Raw genomic sequence first — 22474 nt, 5'->3', positions numbered from 1 at the left:
GGTATCTAGGAGGACCCCAGGAACATTAAGTATCTATGAGGGAGGACCCCAGGAACATTAGGTATCTAGGAGGGAGGACCCCAGGAACATTAGGTATCTATGAGGGAGGACCCCAGGAACATTAGGTATCTAGGAGGGAGGACCCCAGGAACATTAGGTGTCTAGGAGGTCCCCAGGAACATTAGGTGTCTAGGAGGACCCCAGGAACATTAGGTATCTATGAGGGAGGACCCCAGGAACATTAGGTATCTATGAGGGAGGACCCCAGGAACATTAGGTATCTATGAGGGAGGTCCCCAGGAACATTAGGTATCTATGAGGGAGGTCCCCAGGAACATTAGGTATCTATGAGGGAGGTCCCCAGGAACATTAGGTATCTAGGAGGACCCCAGGAACATTAGGTATCTATGAGGGAGGTCCCCAGGAACATTAGGTATCTAGGAGAACCCCAGGAACATTAGGTGTCTATGAGGGAGGTCCCCAGGAACATTAGGTGTCTAGGAGGACCCCAGGAACATTAGGTGTCTATGAGGGAGGTCCCCAGGAACATTAGGTATCTATGAGGGAGGTCCCCAGGAACATTAGGTATCTATGAGGGAGGTCCCCAGGAACATTAGGTATCTAGGAGGGAGGACCCCAGGAACATTAGGTGTCTAGAAGGGAGGACCCCAGGAACATTAGGTATCTATGAGGTCCCCAGGAACATTAGGTATCTATGAGGGAGGACCCCAGGAACATTAGGTGTCTAGGAGGTCCCCAGGAACATTAGGTATCTAGGAGGACCCCAGGAACATTAGGTGTCTATGAGGAGGTCCCCAGGAACATTAGGTGTCTAGGAGGACCCCAGGAACATTAGGTGTCTATGAGGGAGGTCCCCAGGAACATTAGGTGTCTAGGAGGACCCCAGGAACATTAGGTATCTAGGAGGGAGGACCCCAGGAACATTAGGTGTCTAGAAGGGAGGACCCCAGGAACATTAGGTATCTATGAGGGAGGACCCCAGGAACATTAGGTATCTATGAGGGAGGACCCCAGGAACATTAGGTATCTATGAGGGAGGACCCCAGGAACATTAGGTATCTATGAGGGAGGACCCCAGGAACATTAGGTATCTAGGAGGTCCCCAGGAACATTAGGTGTCTAGATGTGAGGACCCCAGGAACATTAGGTATCTATGAGGGAGGACCCCAGGAACATTAGGTATCTATGAGGGAGGACCCCAGGAACATTAGGTATCTATGAGGGAGGACCCCAGGAACATTAGGTATCTATGAGGGAGGACCCCAGGAACATTAGGTATCTAGGAGGTCCCCAGGAACATTAGGTATCTAGGAGGTCCCCAGGAACATTAGGTATCTATGAGGGAGGACCCCAGGAACATTAGGTATCTATGAGGGAGGACCCCAGGAACATTAGGTATCTATGAGGGAGGACCCCAGGAACATTAGGTATCTATGAGGGAGGTCCCCAGGAACATTAGGTATCTAGGAGGGAGGACCCCAGGAACATTAGGTGTCTAGAAGGGAGGACCCCAGGAACATTAGGTATCTATGAGGGAGGACCCAAGGAACATTAGGTATCTATGAGGGAGGACCCCAGGAACATTAGGTATCTATGAGGGAGGACCCCAGGAACATTAGGTATCTATGAGGGAGGACCCCAGGAACATTAGGTATCTAGGAGGTCCCCAGGAACATTAGGTATCTAGGAGGTCCCCAGGAACATTAGGTGTCTAGGAGGGAGGACCCCAGGAACATTAGGTGTCTAGATGTGAGGACCCCAGGAACATTAGGTATCTATGAGGGAGGACCCCAGGAACATTAGGTATCTATGAGGGAGGACCCCAGGAACATTAGGTATCTAGGAGGTCCCCGGGAACATTAGGTATCTATGAGGGAGGTCCCCAGGAACATTAGGTGTCTAGGAGGACCCCAGGAACATTAGGTATCTATGAGGGAGGACCCCAGGAACATTAGGTGTCTAGGAGGACCCCAGGAACATTAGGTATCTATGAGGGAGGACCCCAGGAACATTAGGTATCTAGGAGGACCCGAGGAACATTAGGTATCTATGAGGGAGGACCCCAGGAACATTAGGTATCTATGAGGGAGGTCCCCAGGAACATTAGGTATCTATGAGGTCCCCAGGAACATTAGGTATCTATGAGGGAGGACCCCAGGAACATTAGGTATCTAGTAGGTCCCCAGGAACATTAGGTGTCCATGAGGGAGGACCCCAGGAACATTAGGTGTCTAGGAGGACCCCAGGAACATTAAGTGTCTAGGAGGGAGGACCCCAGGAACATTAGGTATCTAGGAGGGAGGTCCCCAGGAACATTAGGGGTCCATGAGGGAGGACCCCAGGAACATTAGGTATCTAGGAGGACCCCAGGAACATTAAGTGTCTAGGAGGGAGGACCCCAGGAATATTAGGTATCTATGAGGGAGGACCCCAGGAACATTAGGTGTCTAGATGGGAGGACCCCAGGAACATTAGGTATCTATGAGGGAGGTCCCCAGGAACATTAGATGTCGAGGAGCACCCCAGGAACATTAGGTATCTAGGAGGACCCCGGAACATTAGGTATCTAGGAGGACCCCAGGAACATTAGGTATCTAGGAGGACCCCAGGAACATTAGGTGTCTAGGAGGGAGGACCCCAGGAACATTAGGTATCTATGAGGGAGGACCCCAGGAACATTAGGTATCTAGGAGGACCCCAGGAACATTAGGTATCTAGGAGGTCCCCAGGAACATTAGGTGTCTAGGAGGACCCCAGGAACATTAGGTATCTAGGAGCACCCCAGGAACATTAGGTATCTAGGAGGACCCCAGGAACATTAGGTGTCTAGGAGGACCCCAGGAACATTAGGTATCTAGGAGCACCCCAGGAACATTAGGTATCTAGGAGGACCCCAGGAACATTAGGTGTCTAGGAGGACCCCAGGAACATTAGGTGTCTAGGAGGACCCCAGGAACATTAGGTATCTAGGAGGGAGGACCCCAGGAACATTAGGTATCTAGGAGGGAGGACCCCAGGAATATTAGGTATCTATGAGGGAGGACCCCAGGAACATTAGGTGTCTAGATGGGAGGACCCCAGGAACATTAGGTATCTATGAGGAGGACCCCAGGAACATTAGGTATCTATGAGGGAGGACCCCAGGAACATTAGGTATCTAGGAGGTCCCCAGGAACATTAGGTATCTAGGAGGTCCCCAGGAACATTAGGTGTCTAGGAGGGAGGACCCCAGGAACATTAGGTGTCTAGATGTGAGGACCCCAGGAACATTAGGTATCTATGAGGGAGGACCCCAGGAACATTAGGTATCTATGAGGGAGGACCCCAGGAACATTAGGTATCTAGGAGGTCCCCGGGAACATTAGGTATCTATGAGGGAGGTCCCCAGGAACATTAGGTGTCTAGGAGGACCCCAGGAACATTAGGTATCTATGAGGGAGGACCCCAGGAACATTAGGTGTCTAGGAGGACCCCAGGAACATTAGGTATCTATGAGGGAGGACCCCAGGAACATTAGGTATCTAGGAGGACCCGAGGAACATTAGGTATCTATGAGGGAGGACCCCAGGAACATTAGGTATCTATGAGGGAGGTCCCCAGGAACATTAGGTATCTATGAGGTCCCCAGGAACATTAGGTATCTATGAGGGAGGACCCCAGGAACATTAGGTATCTAGTAGGTCCCCAGGAACATTAGGTGTCCATGAGGGAGGACCCCAGGAACATTAGGTGTCTAGGAGGACCCCAGGAACATTAAGTGTCTAGGAGGGAGGACCCCAGGAACATTAGGTATCTAGGAGGGAGGTCCCCAGGAACATTAGGGGTCCATGAGGGAGGACCCCAGGAACATTAGGTATCTAGGAGGACCCCAGGAACATTAAGTGTCTAGGAGGGAGGACCCCAGGAATATTAGGTATCTATGAGGGAGGACCCCAGGAACATTAGGTGTCTAGATGGGAGGACCCCAGGAACATTAGGTATCTATGAGGGAGGTCCCCAGGAACATTAGATGTCGAGGAGCACCCCAGGAACATTAGGTATCTAGGAGGACCCCGAACATTAGGTATCTAGGAGGACCCCAGGAACATTAGGTATCTAGGAGGACCCCAGGAACATTAGGTGTCTAGGAGGGAGGACCCCAGGAACATTAGGTATCTATGAGGGAGGACCCCAGGAACATTAGGTATCTAGGAGGACCCCAGGAACATTAGGTATCTAGGAGGTCCCCAGGAACATTAGGTGTCTAGGAGGACCCCAGGAACATTAGGTATCTAGGAGCACCCCAGGAACATTAGGTATCTAGGAGGACCCCAGGAACATTAGGTGTCTAGGAGGACCCCAGGAACATTAGGTATCTAGGAGCACCCCAGGAACATTAGGTATCTAGGAGGACCCCAGGAACATTAGGTGTCTAGGAGGACCCCAGGAACATTAGGTGTCTAGGAGGACCCCAGGAACATTAGGTATCTAGGAGGGAGGACCCCAGGAACATTAGGTATCTAGGAGGGAGGACCCCAGGAATATTAGGTATCTATGAGGGAGGACCCCAGGAACATTAGGTGTCTAGATGGGAGGACCCCAGGAACATTAGGTATCTATGAGGGAGGTCCCCAGGAACATTAGATGTCGAGGAGCACCCCAGGAACATTAGGTATCTAGGAGGACCCCGGAACATTAGGTATCTAGGAGGACCCCAGGAACATTAGGTATCTAGGAGGACTCCAGGAACATTAGGTGTCTAGGAGGGAGGACCCCAGGAACATTAGGTATCTATGAGGGAGGACCCCAGGAACATTAGGTATCTAGGAGGACCCCAGGAACATTAGGTATCTAGGAGGTCCCCAGGAACATTAGGTGTCTAGGAGGACCCCAGGAACATTAGGTATCCAGGAGCACCCCAGGAACATTAGGTATCTAGGAGGACCCCAGGAACATTAGGTATCTATGAGGGAGGACCCCAGGAACATTAGGTATCTATGAGGGAGGACCCCAGGAACATTAGGTATCTAGGAGGTCCCCGGAACATTAGGTATCTATGAGGGAGGTCCCCAGGAACATTAGGTGTCTAGGAGGACCCCAGGAACATTAGGTATCTATGAGGGAGGACCCCAGGAACATTAGGTGTCTAGGAGGACCCCAGGAACATTAGGTATCTATGAGGGAGGACCCCAGGAACATTAGGTATCTAGGAGGACCCGAGGAACATTAGGTATCTATGAGGGAGGACCCCAGGAACATTAGGTATCTATGAGGGAGGTCCCCAGGAACATTAGGTATCTATGAGGTCCCCAGGAACATTAGGTATCTATGAGGGAGGACCCCAGGAACATTAGGTATCTAGTAGGTCCCCAGGAACATTAGGTGTCCATGAGGAGGACCCCAGGAACATTAGGTGTCTAGGAGGACCCCAGGAACATTAAGTGTCTAGGAGGGAGGACCCCAGGAACATTAGGTATCTAGGAGGGAGGTCCCCAGGAACATTAGGGGGTCCATGAGGGAGGACCCCAGGAACATTAGGTATCTAGGAGGACCCCAGGAACATTAAGTGTCTAGGAGGGAGGACCCCAGGAATATTAGGTATCTATGAGGGAGGACCCCAGGAACATTAGGTGTCTAGATGGGAGGACCCCAGGAACATTAGGTATCTATGAGGGAGGTCCCCAGGAACATTAGATGTCGAGGAGCACCCCAGGAACATTAGGTATCTAGGAGGACCCCGGAACATTAGGTATCTAGGAGGACCCCAGGAACATTAGGTATCTAGGAGGACCCCAGGAACATTAGGTGTCTAGGAGGGAGGACCCCAGGAACATTAGGTATCTATGAGGAGGACCCCAGGAACATTAGGTATCTAGGAGGACCCCAGGAACATTAGGTATCTAGGAGGTCCCCAGGAACATTAGGTGTCTAGGAGGACCCCAGGAACATTAGGTATCTAGGAGCACCCCAGGAACATTAGGTATCTAGGAGGACCCCAGGAACATTAGGTGTCTAGGAGGACCCCAGGAACATTAGGTATCTAGGAGCACCCCAGGAACATTAGGTATCTAGGAGGACCCCAGGAACATTAGGTGTCTAGGGAGGACCCCAGGAACATTAGGTGTCTAGGAGGACCCCAGGAACATTAGGTATCTAGGAGGGAGGACCCCAGGAACATTAGGTATCTAGGAGGGAGGACCCCAGGAATATTAGGTATCTATGAGGGAGGACCCCAGGAACATTAGGTGTCTAGATGGGAGGACCCCAGGAACATTAGGTATCTATGAGGGAGGTCCCCAGGAACATTAGATGTCGAGGAGCACCCCAGGAACATTAGGTATCTAGGAGGACCCCCGGAACATTAGGTATCTAGGAGGACCCCAGGAACATTAGGTATCTAGGAGGACCCCAGGAACATTAGGTGTCTAGGAGGGAGGACCCCAGGAACATTAGGTATCTATGAGGGAGGACCCCAGGAACATTAGGTATCTAGGAGGACCCCAGGAACATTAGGTATCTAGGAGGTCCCCAGGAACATTAGGTGTCTAGGAGGACCCCAGGAACATTAGGTATCTAGTAGGTCCCCAGGAACATTAGGTGTCCATGAGGGAGGACCCCAGGAACATTAGGTGTCTAGGAGGACCCCAGGAACATTAAGTGTCTAGGAGGGAGGACCCCAGGAACATTAGGTATCTAGGAGGGAGGTCCCCAGGAACATTAGGGGTCCATGAGGGAGGACCCCAGGAACATTAGGTATCTAGGAGGACCCCAGGAACATTAAGTGTCTAGGAGGGAGGACCCCAGGAATATTAGGTATCTATGAGGGAGGACCCCAGGAACATTAGGTGTCTAGATGGGAGGACCCCAGGAACATTAGGTATCTATGAGGGAGGTCCCCAGGAACATTAGATGTCGAGGAGCACCCCAGGAACATTAGGTATCTAGGAGGACCCCGGAACATTAGGTATCTAGGAGGACCCCAGGAACATTAGGTATCTAGGAGGACCCCAGGAACATTAGGTGTCTAGGAGGGAGGACCCCAGGAACATTAGGTATCTATGAGGGAGGACCCCAGGAACATTAGGTATCTAGGAGGACCCCAGGAACATTAGGTATCTAGGAGGTCCCCAGGAACATTAGGTGTCTAGGAGGACCCCAGGAACATTAGGTATCTAGGAGCACCCCAGGAACATTAGGTATCTAGGAGGACCCCAGGAACATTAGGTGTCTAGGAGGACCCCAGGAACATTAGGTATCTAGGAGCACCCCAGGAACATTAGGTATCTAGGAGGACCCCAGGAACATTAGGTGTCTAGGAGGACCCCAGGAACATTAGGTGTCTAGGAGGACCCCAGGAACATTAGGTATCTAGGAGGGAGGACCCCAGGAACATTAGGTATCTAGGAGGGAGGACCCCAGGAATATTAGGTATCTATGAGGGAGGACCCCAGGAACATTAGGTGTCTAGATGGGAGGACCCCAGGAACATTAGGTATCTATGAGGGAGGTCCCCAGGAACATTAGATGTCGAGGAGCACCCCAGGAACATTAGGTATCTAGGAGGACCCCGAACATTAGGTATCTAGGAGGACCCCAGGAACATTAGGTATCTAGGAGGACTCCAGGAACATTAGGTGTCTAGGAGGGAGGACCCCAGGAACATTAGGTATCTATGAGGGAGGACCCCAGGAACATTAGGTATCTAGGAGGACCCCAGGAACATTAGGTATCTAGGAGGTCCCCAGGAACATTAGGTGTCTAGGAGGACCCCAGGAACATTAGGTATCCAGGAGCACCCCAGGAACATTAGGTATCTAGGAGGACCCCAGGAACATTAGGTGTCTAGGAGGACCCCAGGAACATTAGGTATCTAGGAGCACCCCAGGAACATTAGGTATCTAGGAGGACCCCAGGAACATTAGGTGTCTAGGAGGACCCCAGGAACATTAGGTGTCTAGGAGGACCCCAGGAACATTAGGTATCTAGGAGGGAGGACCCCAGGAACATTAGGTATCTAGGAGGGAGGACCCCAGGAACATTAGGTATCTAGGAGGTCCCCAGGAACATTAGGTGTCTATGAGGGAGGACCCCAGGAACATTAGGTGTCTAGGAGGACCCCAGGAACATTAGGTGTCTATGAGGGAGGACCCCAGGAACATTAGGTATCTAGGAGGTCCCCAGGAACATTAGGTGTCTAGGAGGACCCCAGGAACATTAGGTATCTAGGAGGACCCCAGGAACATTAGGTATCTAGGAGGACCCCAGGAACATTAGGTGTCTAGGAGGACCCCAGGAACATTAGGTGTCTAGGAGGGAGGACCCCAGGAACATTAGGTGTCAAGGAGGATCCCAGGAACATTAGGTGTCTAGGAGGGAGTAACCCAGGAACATTAGGGGTCTAGGAGGACCCCCGGAACATTAGGGGTCTAGGAGGACCCCCGGAACATTAGGTATCTAAGATTACACCAGGAACATTAGGGGTCTCGGAGGATCCCAGGAACATTAGGTATCTAAGATTACACCAGGAACATTAGGGGTCTAGGAGGACCCCCGGAACATTAGGGGTCTAGGAGGACCCCCGGAACATTAGGTATCTAAGATTACAACAGGAACATTAGGGGTCTAGGAGGACCCCAGGAACATTAGGAGTCTAGGAGGACCCCCAGAACATTAGGTGTCTAGGAGGACCCCTGGAACATTAGGAGTCTAGGAGGACCCCCGGAACATTAGGTGTCTAGGAGGACCCCTGGAACATTAGGGGTCTAGGAGGAACCCGGAACATTAGGGGTCTAGGAGGACCCCAGGAACATTAGGGGTCTAGGAGGACCCCAGGAACATTAGGTGTCTAGGAGGGCCCCCGGGAACATTAGGTGTCTAGGAGGGCCCCAGGAACATTAGGAGTCTAGGAGGGAGGACCCCAGGAACATTAGGTGTCTAGGAGGACCCCCGGAACATTAGGTATCTAGGAGGACCCCCGGAACATTAGGGGTCTAGGAGGACCCCAGGAACATTATGTATCTAGGAGGACCCCAGGAACATTAGGTATCTAGGAGGACCCCAGGAACATTAGGTATCTAGGAGGGAGGACCCCAGGAACATTAGGTATCTAGGAGGGAGGACCCCAATATCATTAGGTATCTAGGAGGACCCCAGGAACATTAGGTATCTATGAGGGAGGACCCCAGGAACATTAGGTATCTAGGAGGTCCCCAGGAACATTAGGTGTCTAGGAGGACCCCAGGAACATTAGGTATCTAGGAGGGAGGTCCCCAGGAACATTAGGTGTCTAGAAGGGAGGACCCCAGGAACATTAGGTATCTATGAGGGAGGTCCCCAGGAACATTAGGTATCTATGAGGGAGGTCCCCAGGAACATTAGGTATCTATGAGGGAGGTCCCCAGGAACATTAGGTGTCTAGAAGGGAGGACCCCAGGAACATTAGAAGAGGGAGGACCCCAGGATCAGTAGGTGTCCATGAGGGAGGACCCCAGGAATATTAGGTATCTAGGAGGACCCCAGGAACATTAGGTATCTAGGAGGACCCCAGGAATATTAGGTATCTAGGAGGACCCCAGGAACATTAGGTGTCTTAATAGACCCCAGGAACATTAGGTGTCTAGGAGGAACCCAGGAACATTAGGTACCTAGGAGGACCTCAGGAACATTAGGTATCTATGAGGGAGGACCCCAGGATCAGTAGGTGTCCATGAGGGAGGACCCCAGGAACATTAGGTATCTATGAGGGAGGACCCCAGGATCAGTAGGTGTCCATGAGGGAGGTCCCCAGGAACATTAGGTGTCCATGAGAGAGGACCCCAGGAATATTAGGTATCTAGGAGGACCCCAGGATCAGTAGGTGTCCATGAGGGAGGACCCCAGGAATATTAGGTATCTAGGAGGACCCCAGGAACATTAGGTATCTAGGAGGACCCCAGGAATATTAGGTATCTAGGAGGACCCCAGGAACATTAGGTGTCTTAATAGACCCCAGGAACATTAGATGTCGAGGAGCACCCCAGGAACATTAGGTATCTAAGATTACACCAGGAACATTAGGTGTCTAGGAGGGAGGACCCCAGGAACATTAGGTATCTAGGAGGGAGGACCCCAGGAACATTAGGTGTCTATGAGGGAGGACCCCAGGAACATTAGGTATCTAGGAGGGAGGACCCCAGGAACATTAGGTGTCTAGGAGGGAGGACCCCAGGAACATTAGGTATCTAGGAGGGAGGACCCCAGGAACATTAGGTGTCTAGGAGGGAGGACCCCAGGAACATTAGGTGTCTAGGAGGGAGGACCCCAGGAACATTAGGTATCTAGGAGGGAGGACCCCAGGAACATTAGGTATCTAGGAGGGAGGACCCCAGGAACATTAGGTATCTAGGAGGGAGGACCCCAGGAACATTAGGTATCTAGGAGGGAGGACCCCAGGAACATTAGGTATCTAGGAGGACCCCAGGAACATTAGGTATCTAGGAGGGAGGACCCCAGGAACATTAGGTATCTAGGAGGACCCCAGGATCAGTAGGTGTCCATGAGGGAGGACCCCAGGAATATTAGGTATCTAGGAGGACCCCAGGAACATTAGGTATCTAGGAGGACCCCAGGAATATTAGGTATCTAGGAGGACCCCAGGAACATTAGGTGTCTTAATAGACCCCAGGAACATTAGATGTCGAGGAGCACCCCAGGAACATTAGGTATCTAAGATTACACCAGGAACATTAGGTGTCTAGGAGGGAGGACCCCAGGAACATTAGGTATCTAGGAGGGAGGACCCCAGGAACATTAGGTGTCTATGAGGAGGACCCCAGGAACATTAGGTATCTAGGAGGGAGGACCCCAGGAACATTAGGTGTCTAGGAGGGAGGACCCCAGGAACATTAGGTGTCTAGGAGGGAGGACCCCAGGAACATTAGGTATCTAGGAGGGAGGACCCCAGGAACATTAGGTATCTAGGAGGGAGGACCCCAGGAACATTAGGTATCTAGGAGGGAGGACCCCAGGAACATTAGGTATCTAGGAGGGAGGACCCCAGGAACATTAGGTATCTAGGAGGACCCCAGGAACATTAGGTATCTAGGAGGGAGGACCCCAGGAACATTAGGGGTCTAGGAGGACCCCAGGAACATTAGGTATCTAGGAGGGAGGACCCCAGGAACATTAGGTATCTAGGAGGGAGGACCCCAGGAACATTAGGTGTCTAGGAGGGAGGACCCCAGGAACATTAGGTGTCTAGGAGGACCCCAGGAACATTAGGTATCTAGGAGGACCCCGGGAACATTAGGTGTCTAGGAGGGAGGACCCCAGGAATATTAGGTATCTAGGAGGACCCCAGGAACATTAGGTATCTAGGAGGGAGGACCCCAGGAACATTAGGTATCTAGGAGGACCCCAGGAACATTAGGTATCTAGGAGGGAGGACCCCAGGAACATTAGGTATCTAGGAGGGAGGACCCCAGGAACATTAGGGGTCTAGGAGGATCCCCGGAACATTAGGTGTCTAGGAGGACCCCAGGAACATTAGGTGTCTAGGAGGACCCCAGGAACATTAGGTATCTAGGAGGACCCCAGGAACATTAGGTATCTAGGAGGACCCCAGGAACATTAGGTATCTAGGAGGGAGGACCCCAGGAACATTAGGTATCTAGGAGGGAGGACCCCAGGAACATTAGGTATCTAGGAGGGAGGACCCCAGGAACATTAGGTATCTAGGAGGGAGGACCCCAGGAACATTAGGTATCTAGGAGGGAGGACCCCAGGAACATTAGGTATCTAGGAGAGAGGACCCCAGGAACATTAGGTGTCTAGGAGGGAGGACCCCAGGAACATTAGGTGTCTAGGAGGACCCCAGGAACATTAGGTGTCTAGGAGGGAGGACCCCAGGAACATTAGGTGTCTAGGAGGACCCCAGGAACATTAGGTATCTAGGAGGGAGGACCCCAGGAACATTAGGTATCTAGGAGGACCCCAGGAACATTAGGTATCTAGGAGGGAGGACCCCAGGAACATTAGGTGTCTAGGAGGACCCCAGGAACATTAGGTATCTAGGAGGGAGGACCCCAGGAACATTAGGTATCTAGGAGGGAGGACCCCAGGAACATTAGGTGTCTAGGAGGGAGGACCCCAGGAACATTAGGTGTCTAGGAGGGAGGTCCCCAGGAACATTAGGTATCTAGGAGGGAGGACCCCAGGAACATTAGGTGTCTAGGAGGACCCCAGGAACATTAGGTGTCTAGGAGGGAGGACCCCAGGAACATTAGGTATCTAGGAGGGAGGACCCCAGGAACATTAGGTATCTAGGAGGGAGGACCCCAGGAACATTAGGTATCTAGGAGGGAGGACCCCAGGAACATTAGGTATCTAGGAGGGAGGACCCCAGGAACATTAGGTGTCTAGGAGGACCCCAGGAACATTAGGTGTCTAGGAGGGAGGACCCCAGGAACATTAGGTATCTAGGAGGAGGACCCCAGGAACATTAGGTGTCTAGGAGGACCCCAGGAACATTAGGGGTCTAGGAGGACCCCGGAACATTAGGTGTCTAGGAGGACCCCAGGAACATTAGGTGTCTAGGAGGACCCCAGGAACATTAGGTATCTAGGAGGACCCCAGGAACATTAGGTATCTAGGAGGACCCCAGGAACATTAGGTATCTAGGAGGGAGGACCCCAGGAACATTAGGTATCTAGGAGGGAGGACCCCAGGAACATTAGGTATCTAGGAGGGAGGACCCCAGGAACATTAGGTATCTAGGAGGGAGGACCCCAGGAACATTAGGTATCTAGGAGGGAGGACCCCAGGAACATTAGGTATCTAGGAGAGAGGACCCCAGGAACATTAGGTGTCTAGGAGGGAGGACCCCAGGAACATTAGGTGTCTAGGAGGACCCCAGGAACATTAGGTGTCTAGGAGGGAGGACCCCAGGAACATTAGGTGTCTAGGAGGACCCCAGGAACATTAGGTATCTAGGAGGGAGGACCCCAGGAACATTAGGTATCTAGGAGGACCCCAGGAACATTAGGTATCTAGGAGGGAGGACCCCAGGAACATTAGGTGTCTAGGAGGACCCCAGGAACATTAGGTATCTAGGAGGGAGGACCCCAGGAACATTAGGTATCTAGGAGGGAGGACCCCAGGAACATTAGGTGTCTAGGAGGGAGGACCCCAGGAACATTAGGTGTCTAGGAGGGAGGTCCCCAGGAACATTAGGTATCTAGGAGGGAGGACCCCAGGAACATTAGGTGTCTAGGAGGACCCCAGGAACATTAGGTGTCTAGGAGGGAGGACCCCAGGAACATTAGGTATCTAGGAGGGGGAGGACCCCAGGAACATTAGGTATCTAGGAGAGAGGACCCCAGGAACATTAGGTGTCTAGGAGGGAGGACCCCAGGAACATTAGGTGTCTAGGAGGACCCCAGGAACATTAGGTGTCTAGGAGGGAGGACCCCAGGAACATTAGGTGTCTAGGAGGACCCCAGGAACATTAGGTATCTAGGAGGGAGGACCCCAGGAACATTAGGTATCTAGGAGGACCCCAGGAACATTAGGTATCTAGGAGGGAGGACCCCAGGAACATTAGGTGTCTAGGAGGACCCCAGGAACATTAGGTGTCTAGGAGGGAGGACCCCAGGAACATTAGGTGTCTAGGAGGACCCCAGGAACATTAGGTATCTAGGAGGGAGGACCCCAGGAACATTAGGTATCTAGGAGGACCCCAGGAACATTAGGTATCTAGGAGGGAGGACCCCAGGAACATTAGGTGTCTAGGAGGACCCCAGGAACATTAGGTATCTAGGAGGGAGGACCCCAGGAACATTAGGTATCTAGGAGGGAGGACCCCAGGAACATTAGGTGTCTAGGAGGGAGGACCCCAGGAACATTAGGTGTCTAGGAGGGAGGACCCCAGGAACATTAGGTATCTAGGAGGACCCCAGGAACATTAGGTATCTAGGAGGGAGGACCCCAGGAACATTAGGTGTCTAGGAGGACCCCAGGAACATTAGGTATCTAGGAGGGAGGACCCCAGGAACATTAGGTATCTAGGAGGGAGGACCCCAGGAACATTAGGTGTCTAGGAGGGAGGACCCCAGGAACATTAGGTGTCTAGGAGGACCCCAGGAACATTAGGTGTCTAGGAGGGAGGACCCCAGGAACATTAGGTGTCTAGGAGGACCCCAGGAACATTAGGTATCTAGGAGGGAGGACCCCAGGAACATTAGGTATCTAGGAGGACCCCAGGAACATTAGGTATCTAGGAGGGAGGACCCCAGGAACATTAGGTGTCTAGGAGGACCCCAGGAACATTAGGTATCTAGGAGGGAGGACCCCAGGAACATTAGGTATCTAGGAGGGAGGACCCCAGGAACATTAGGTGTCTAGGAGGGAGGACCCCAGGAACATTAGGTGTCTAGGAGGGAGGTCCCCAGGAACATTAGGTATCTAGGAGGGAGGACCCCAGGAACATTAGGTGTCTAGGAGGACCCCAGGAACATTAGGTGTCTAGGAGGGAGGACCTCAGGAACATTAGGTATCTAGGAGGGAGGACCCCAGGAACATTAGGTATCTAGGAGGGAGGACCCCAGGAACATTAGGTATCTAGGAGGGAGGACCCCAGGAACATTAGGTATCTAGGAGGGAGGACCCCAGGAACATTAGGTGTCTAGGAGGACCCCAGGAACATTAGGTGTCTAGGAGGGAGGACCCCAGGAACATTAGGTATCTAGGAGGGAGGACCCCAGGAACATTAGGTGTCTAGGAGGACCCCAGGAACATTAGGGGTCTAGGAGGACCCCCGGAACATTAGGTGTCTAGGAGGACCCCAGGAACATTAGGTGTCTAGGAGGACCCCAGGAACATTAGGTATCTAGGAGGACCCCAGGAACATTAGGTATCTAGGAGGACCCCAGGAACATTAGGTATCTAGGAGGGAGGACCCCAGGAACATTAGGTATCTAGGAGGGAGGACCCCAGGAACATTAGGTATCTAGGAGGGAGGACCCCAGGAACATTAGGTATCTAGGAGGGAGGACCCCAGGAACATTAGGTATCTAGGAGGGAGGACCCCAGGAACATTAGGTATCTAGGAGAGAGGACCCCAGGAACATTAGGTATCTAGGAGAGAGGACCCCAGGAACATTAGGTGTCTAGGAGGGAGGACCCCAGGAACATTAGGTGTCTAGGAGGACCCCAGGAACATTAGGTGTCTAGGAGGGAGGACCCCAGGAACATTAGGTGTCTAGGAGGACCCCAGGAACATTAGGTATCTAGGAGGGAGGACCCCAGGAACATTAGGTATCTAGGAGGACCCCAGGAACATTAGGTATCTAGGAGGGAGGACCCCAGGAACATTAGGTGTCTAGGAGGACCCCAGGAACATTAGGTATCTAGGAGGGAGGACCCCAGGAACATTAGGTATCTAGGAGGGAGGACCCCAGGAACATTAGGTGTCTAGGAGGGAGGACCCCAGGAACATTAGGTGTCTAGGAGGGAGGTCCCCAGGAACATTAGGTATCTAGGAGGGAGGACCCCAGGAACATTAGGTGTCTAGGAGGACCCCAGGAACATTAGGTGTCTAGGAGGGAGGACCCCAGGAACATTAGGTATCTAGGAGGGAGGACCCCAGGAACATTAGGTATCTAGGAGGGAGGACCCCAGGAACATTAGGTATCTAGGAGGGAGGACCCCAGGAACATTAGGTATCTAGGAGGGAGGACCCCAGGAACATTAGGTGTCTAGGAGGACCCCAGGAACATTAGGTGTCTAGGAGGGAGGACCCCAGGAACATTAGGTATCTAGGAGGGAGGACCCCAGGAACATTAGGTGTCTAGGAGGACCCCAGGAACATTAGGTGTCTAGGAGGACCCCAGGAACATTAGGTGTCTAGGAGGACCCCAGGAACATTAGGTGTCTAGGAGGACCCCAGGAACATTAGGTATCTAGGAGGACCCCAGGAACATTAGGTGTCTAGGAGAGAGGACCCCAGGAACATTAGGTGTCTAGGAGGGAGGACCCCAGGAACATTAGGTATCTAGGAGGGAGGACCCCAGGAACATTAGGTGTCTAGGAGGACCCCAGGAACATTAGGTATCTAGGAGGGAGGACCCCAGGAACATTAGGTATCTAGGAGGGAGGACCCCAGGAACATTAGGGGTCTAGGAGGACCCCCGGAACATTAGGGGTCTAGGAGGACCCCCGGAACATTAGGTGTCTCGGAGGACCCCTGGAACATTAGGGGTCTAGGAGGACCCCAGGAACATTAGGGGTCTAGGAGGACCCCAGGAACATTAGGGGTCTAGGAGGACCCCAGGAACATTAGGGGTCTAGGAGGTCCCCCGGAACATTAGGTGTCTAGGAGGGCCCCAGGAACATTAGGAGTCTAGGAGGACACCAGGAACATTAGGAGTCTAGGAGAACCCCCGGAACATTAGGGGTCTAGGAGGACCCCAGGAACATTAGGTGTCTAGACGGAACCCAGGAACATTAGGTGTCTAGGAGGACCCCAGGAACATTAGGTGTCTAGACGGAACCCAGGAATATTAGGTATCTAGGAGGACCCCAGGAACATTAGGTATCTAGGAGGACCCCAGGAACATTAGGTATCTAGGAGGGAGGACCCCAGGAACATTAGGTATCTAAGATTACACCAGGAACATTAGGGGTCTAGGAGGGCCCCAGGAACATTAGGGGTCTAGGAGGACCCCGGAACATTAGGGGTCTAGGAGGACCCCAGGAACATTAGGTATCTAGGAGGGAGGACCCCAGGAACATTAGGTATCTAGGAGGGAGGACCCCAGGAACATTAGGTATCTAGGAGGACCCCAGGAACATTAGGTGTCTAGGAGGGAGGACCCCAGGAACATTAGGTGTCTATGAGGGAGGTCCCCAGGAACATTAGGTATCTATGAGGGAGGTCCCCAGGAACATTAGGTGTCTAGGAGGGAGGACCCCAGGAACATTAGGTATCTAGGAGGGAGGACCCCAGGAACATTAGGTATCTAGGAGGGAGGACCCCAGGAACATTAGGTGTCTAGGAGGACCCCAGGAACATTAGGTGTCTAGGAGGGAGGACCCCAGGAACATTAGGTATCTATGAGGGAGGTCCCCAGGAACATTAGGTGTCTATGAGGGAGGTCCTCAGGAACATTAGGTGTCTATGAGGGAGGTCCCCAGGAACATTAGGTATCTATGAGGGAGGACCCCAGGAACATTAGGTATCTAGGAGGACCCTAGGAACATTAGGTATCTAGGAGGGAGGACCCCAGGAACATTAGGTGTCTAGGAGGGAGGACCCCAGGAACATTAGGTATCTAGGAGGACCCCGGGAACATTAGGTGTCTAGGAGGGAGGACCCCAGGAACATTAGGTATCTAGGAGGACCCCGGGAACATTAGGTGTCTAGGAGGACCCCAGGAACATTAGGTGTCTATGAGGGAGGACCCCAGGAACATTAGGTGTCTATGAGGGAGGACCCCAGGAACATTAGGTGTCTATGAGGGAGGACCCCAGGAACATTAGGTGTCTAGGAGGACCCCAGGAACATTAGGTGTCTATGAGGGAGGACCCCAGGAACATTAGGTGTCTAGGAGGGAGGACCCCAGGAACATTAGGTATCTAGGAGGACCCCAGGAACATTAGGTGTCTAGGAGGACCCCGGGAACATTAGGTGTCTAGGAGGACCCCAGGAACATTAGGTGTCCATGAGGGAGGTCCCCAGGAACATTAGGTATCTAGGAGGACCCCGGGAACATTAGGTGTCTAGGAGGACCCCAGGAACATTAGGTATCTATGAGGGAGGACCCCAGGAACATTAGGTGTCTATGAGGGAGGACCCCAGGAACATTTGGTGTCTAGGAGGACCCCAGGAACATTAGGTATCTATGAGGGAGGACCCCAGGAACATTAGGTATCTAGGAGGACCCCGGGAACATTAGGTTTCTAGGAGGACCCCAGGAACATTAGGTATCTATGAGGGAGGACCCCAGGAACATTAGGTGTCTAGGAGGACCCCAGGAACATTAGGTGTCTATGAGGGAGGACCCCAGGAACATTAGGTGTCTAGGAGGACCCCGGGAACATTAGGGGTCTAGGAGGACCCCAGGAACATTAGGTGTCTAGGAGGGAGGACCCCAGGAACATTAGGGGTCTAGGAGGACCCCAGGAACATTAGGTGTCTAGGAGGGAGGACCCCAGGAACATTAGGTGTCTAGGAGGGAGGACCCCAGGAACATTAGGGGTCTAGGAGGACCCCAGGAACATTAGGTGTCTAGGAGGGAGGACCCCAGGAACATTAGGTATCTAGGAGGGAGGACCCCAGGAACATTAGGTGTCTAGGAGGGAGGACCCCAGGAACATTAGGTGTCTAGGAGGTCCCCAGGAACATTAGGTGTCTAGGAGGGGGGACCCCAGGAACATCAGGTATCTATGAGGGAGGTCCCCAGGAACATTAGGTGTCTAGGAGGTCCCCAGGAACATTAGGGGTCTAGGAGGACCACAGGGGACCACAGGAACAGAAACATTGAAACGGTGTGTGTTAGAGAAAAATAGAACAGTCAATGAGACCATATGGCATAGAATGCTACAAGCACTGGACAGTTCCAAGGGATAACGGATGAGGGGGACTGTAGTTGAGACATAGGTGATGTCCTGTATCGTTGCCATGGCAACGTGTATGATACAGGTGTGATGCATTGACGTTTGTTGAAATTCGTCTGTATTCATACCTCTTGACTTATTTCACATTTTGTTGTGTTAGAGCCTGAATTCAAAATGGATTTTTCTTTAAATGTATCACACCCATCTACCCACAAAACCCCACAATGACAAAGTGAAAACATGTTTTTGGACATTTCTGAAAGTGTATTGTAATGTTAAGTTGTGTGATTTTTTTGTCTATGTAAGTTTTGGTAAGAAAAGAAGAGCTGATCACAATCCTTTACTCCACATGACAGACTATCATATATGTTCTCCACTACAGAGCTGATCCTTTATTCTACATGACTATCATATCTGTTCTACACTACAGAGCTGATCCTTTATTCTACATGACAGACTATCATATCTGTTCTACACTACAGAGCGGATCCTTTATTCTACATGACTATCATATCTGTTCTATACTACAGAGCTGATCCTTTATTCTACATGACTATCATATCTGTTCTACACTACAGAGCTGATCCTTTATTCTACATGACAGACTATCATATCTGTTCTCCACTACAGAGCTGATCCTTTATTCTACATGACAGACTATCATATCTGTTCTCCACTACAGAGCTGATCCTTTATTCTACATGACAGACTATCATATCTGTTCTACACTACAGAGCTGATCCTTTACTCCACATGACAGACTATCATATCTGTTCTACACTACAGAGCTGATCCTTTATTCTACATGACTATCATATTTACATTTACATTTAAGTCATTTAGCAGACGCTCTTTTCCAGAGCGACTTACAAATTGGTGCATACACCTTATGACATCCAGTGGAACAGCCACTTTACAATAGTGCATCTAAATCTTTTTAGGGGGGGGGGGTGAGAAGGATTACTTACCCTATCCTAGGTATTCCTTGAAGAGGTGGGGTTTCAGGTGTCTCCGGAAGGTGGTGATTGACTCCGCTGCCCTGGCGTCGTGAGGGAGTTTGTTCCACCATTGGGGGGCCAGAGCAGCGAACAGTTTTGACTGGGCTGAGCGGGAACTGTAATTCCTCAGTGGTAGGGAGGCGAGCAGGCCAGAGGTGGATGAACGCAGTGCCCTTGTTTGGGTGTAGGGCCTGATCAGAGCCTGGAGGTACTGAGGTGCCGTTCCCCTCACAGCTCCGTAGGCAAGCACCATGGTCTTGTAGCGGATGCGAGCTTCAACTGGAAGCCAGTGGAGAGAGCGGAGGAGCGGGGTGACGTGAGAGAACTTGGGAAGGTTGAACACCAGACGGGCTGCGGCGTTCTGGATGAGTTGTAGGGGTTTAATGGCACAGGCAGGGAGCCCAGCCAACAGCGAGTTGCAGTAATCAAGACGGGAGATGACAAGTGCCTGGATTAGGACCTGCGCCGCTTCCTGTGTGAGGCAGGGTCGTACTCTGCGGATGTTGTAGAGCATGAACCTACAGGAACGGGACACCGCCTTGATGTTAGTTGAGAACGACAGGGTGTTGTCCAGGATCACGCCAAGGTTCTTAGCGCTCTGGGAGGAGGACACAATGGAGTTGTCAACCGTGATGGCGAGATCATGGAACGGGCAGTCCTTCCCGGGAGGAAGAGGAGCTCCGTCTTGCTGAGGTTCAGCTTGAGGTGGTGATCCGTCATCCACACTGATATGTCTGCCAGACATGCAGAGATGCGATTCGCCACCTGGTCATCAGAAGGGGGAAAGGAGAAGATTAATTGTGTGTCGTCTGCATAGCAATGATAGGAGAGACCATGTGAGGTTATGACAGAGCCAAGTGACTTGGTGTATAGCGAGAATAAGAGAGGGCCTAGAACAGAGCCCTGGGGGACACCAGTGGTGAGAGCGCGTGGTGAGGAGACAGATTCTCGCCACGCCACCTGGTAGGAGCGACCTGTCAGGTAGGACGCAATCCAAGCGTGGGCCGCGCCGGAGATGCCCAACTCGGAGAGGGTGGAGAGGAGGATCTGATGGTTCACAGTATCGAAGGCAGCCGATAGGTCTAGAAGGATGAGAGCAGAGGAGAGAGAGTTAGCTTTAGCAGTGCGGAGCGCCTCTGTGATAAAGAGAAGAGCAGTCTCAGTTGAATGACTAGTCTTGAAACCTGACTGATTTGGATCAAGAAGGTCATTCTGAGAGAGATAGCGGTAGAGCTGGCCAAGGACGGCACGCTCAAGAGTTTTGGAGAGAAAAGAGAGAAGGGATACTGGTCTGTAGTTGTTGACATCGGAGGGATCGAGTGTAGGTTTTTTCAGAAGGGGTGCAACTCTCGCTCTCTTGAAGACGGAAGGGACGTAGCCAGCGGTCAGGGATGAGTTGATGAGCGAGGTGAGGTAAGGGAGAAGGTCTCCGGAAATGGTCTGGAGAAGAGAGGAGGGAATAGGGTCAAGCGGGCAGGTTGTTGGGCGGCCGGCCGTCACAAGACGCGAGATTTCATCTGGAGAGAGAGGGAGAAAGAGGTCAGAGCATAGGGTAGGGCAGTGTGAGCAGAACCAGCGGTGTCGTTTGACTTAGCAAACGAGGATCGGATGTCGTCGACCTTCTTTTCAAAATGGTTGACGAAGTCATCTGCAGAGAGGAGGAGGGGGGATTCAGGAGGGAGGAGAAGGTGGCAAAGAGCTTCCTAGGGTTAGAGGCAGATGCTTGGAATTTAGAATGGTAGAAAGTGGCTTTAGCAGCAGAGACAGAGGAGGAAAATGTAGAGAGGAGGGAGTGAAAGGATGCCAGGTCCGCAGGGAGGCGAGTTTTCCTCCATTTCCGCTCGGCTGCCCATCTGTTCTACACTACAGAGCTGATCCTTTATTCTACATGACTATCATATCTGTTCTACTCTACAGAGCTGATCCTTTACTCCACATGACAGACTATCATATCTGTTCTCCACTACAGAGCTGATCCTTTACTCTACATGACAGACTATCATATCTGTTCTCCACTACAGAGCTGATCCTTTATTCTACATGACTATCATATCTGTTCTCCACTACAGAGCTGATCCTTTATTCTACATGACAGACTATTATATCTGTTCTACACTACAGAGCTGATCCTTTATTCTACATGACTATCATATCTGTTCTCCACTACAGAGCTGATCCTTTACTCTACATGACAGACTATCATATCTGTTCTCCACTACAGAGCTGATCCTTTATTCTACATGACTATCATATCTGTTCTCCACTACAGAGCTGATCCTTTATTCTACATGACAGACTATTATATCTGTTCTACACTACAGAGCTGATCCTTTATTCTACATGACTATCATATCTGTTCTACACTACAGAGCTGATCCTTTATTCTACATGACTATCATATCTGTTCTACACTACAGAGCTGATCCTTTACTCCACATGACAGACTATCATATCTGTTCTCCACTACAGAGCTGATCCTTTACTCCACATGACAGACTATCATATTTGTTCTACACTACAGAGCTGATCCATTATTCTACATGACTATCATATCTGTTCTACACTACAGAGCTGATCCTTTATTCTACATGACTATCATATCTGTTCTCCACTACAGAGCTGATCCTTTATTCTACATGACTATCATATCTGTTCTACACTACAGAGCTGATCCTTTACTCCACATGACAGACTATCATATCTGTTCTACACTACAGAGCTGATCCTTTATTCTACATGACTATCATATCTGTTCTACACTACAGAGCTGATCCTTTATTCTACATGACAGACTATCATATCTGTTCTACACTACAGAGCTGATCCTTTACTCCACATGACAGACTATAATATCTGTTCTCCACTACAGAGCTGATCCTTTATTC

At 51.3% G+C, this 22474-nt stretch overlaps 1 long non-coding RNA gene across 2 annotated transcripts; it reads left to right on the top strand.

Moving 5' to 3' along the window:
- Positions 1–287: 287 nt before the first annotated feature.
- On the top strand, positions 288–1334 carry LOC127925639 (uncharacterized). Of its 2 annotated transcripts, none has more exons than XR_008121686.1 (3): positions 288–585; positions 618–692; positions 1180–1334. It is a non-coding gene; the product is annotated as an uncharacterized LOC127925639 (long non-coding RNA). The 2 variants fall into 2 exon arrangements; XR_008121685.1 differs by having other exon boundaries at positions 960–1334.
- The last annotated feature ends 21140 nt before the right edge of the window (positions 1335–22474 follow it).

This window comes from Oncorhynchus keta, unplaced genomic scaffold (genome assembly GCF_023373465.1).
Source record: "Oncorhynchus keta strain PuntledgeMale-10-30-2019 unplaced genomic scaffold, Oket_V2 Un_contig_5982_pilon_pilon, whole genome shotgun sequence".
Classification (NCBI taxonomy): Eukaryota; Metazoa; Chordata; class Actinopteri; order Salmoniformes; family Salmonidae; genus Oncorhynchus; species Oncorhynchus keta.
Note: the sequence above shows the minus strand (reverse complement) of the source record. Positions and strands in the feature narration are given on the sequence as shown.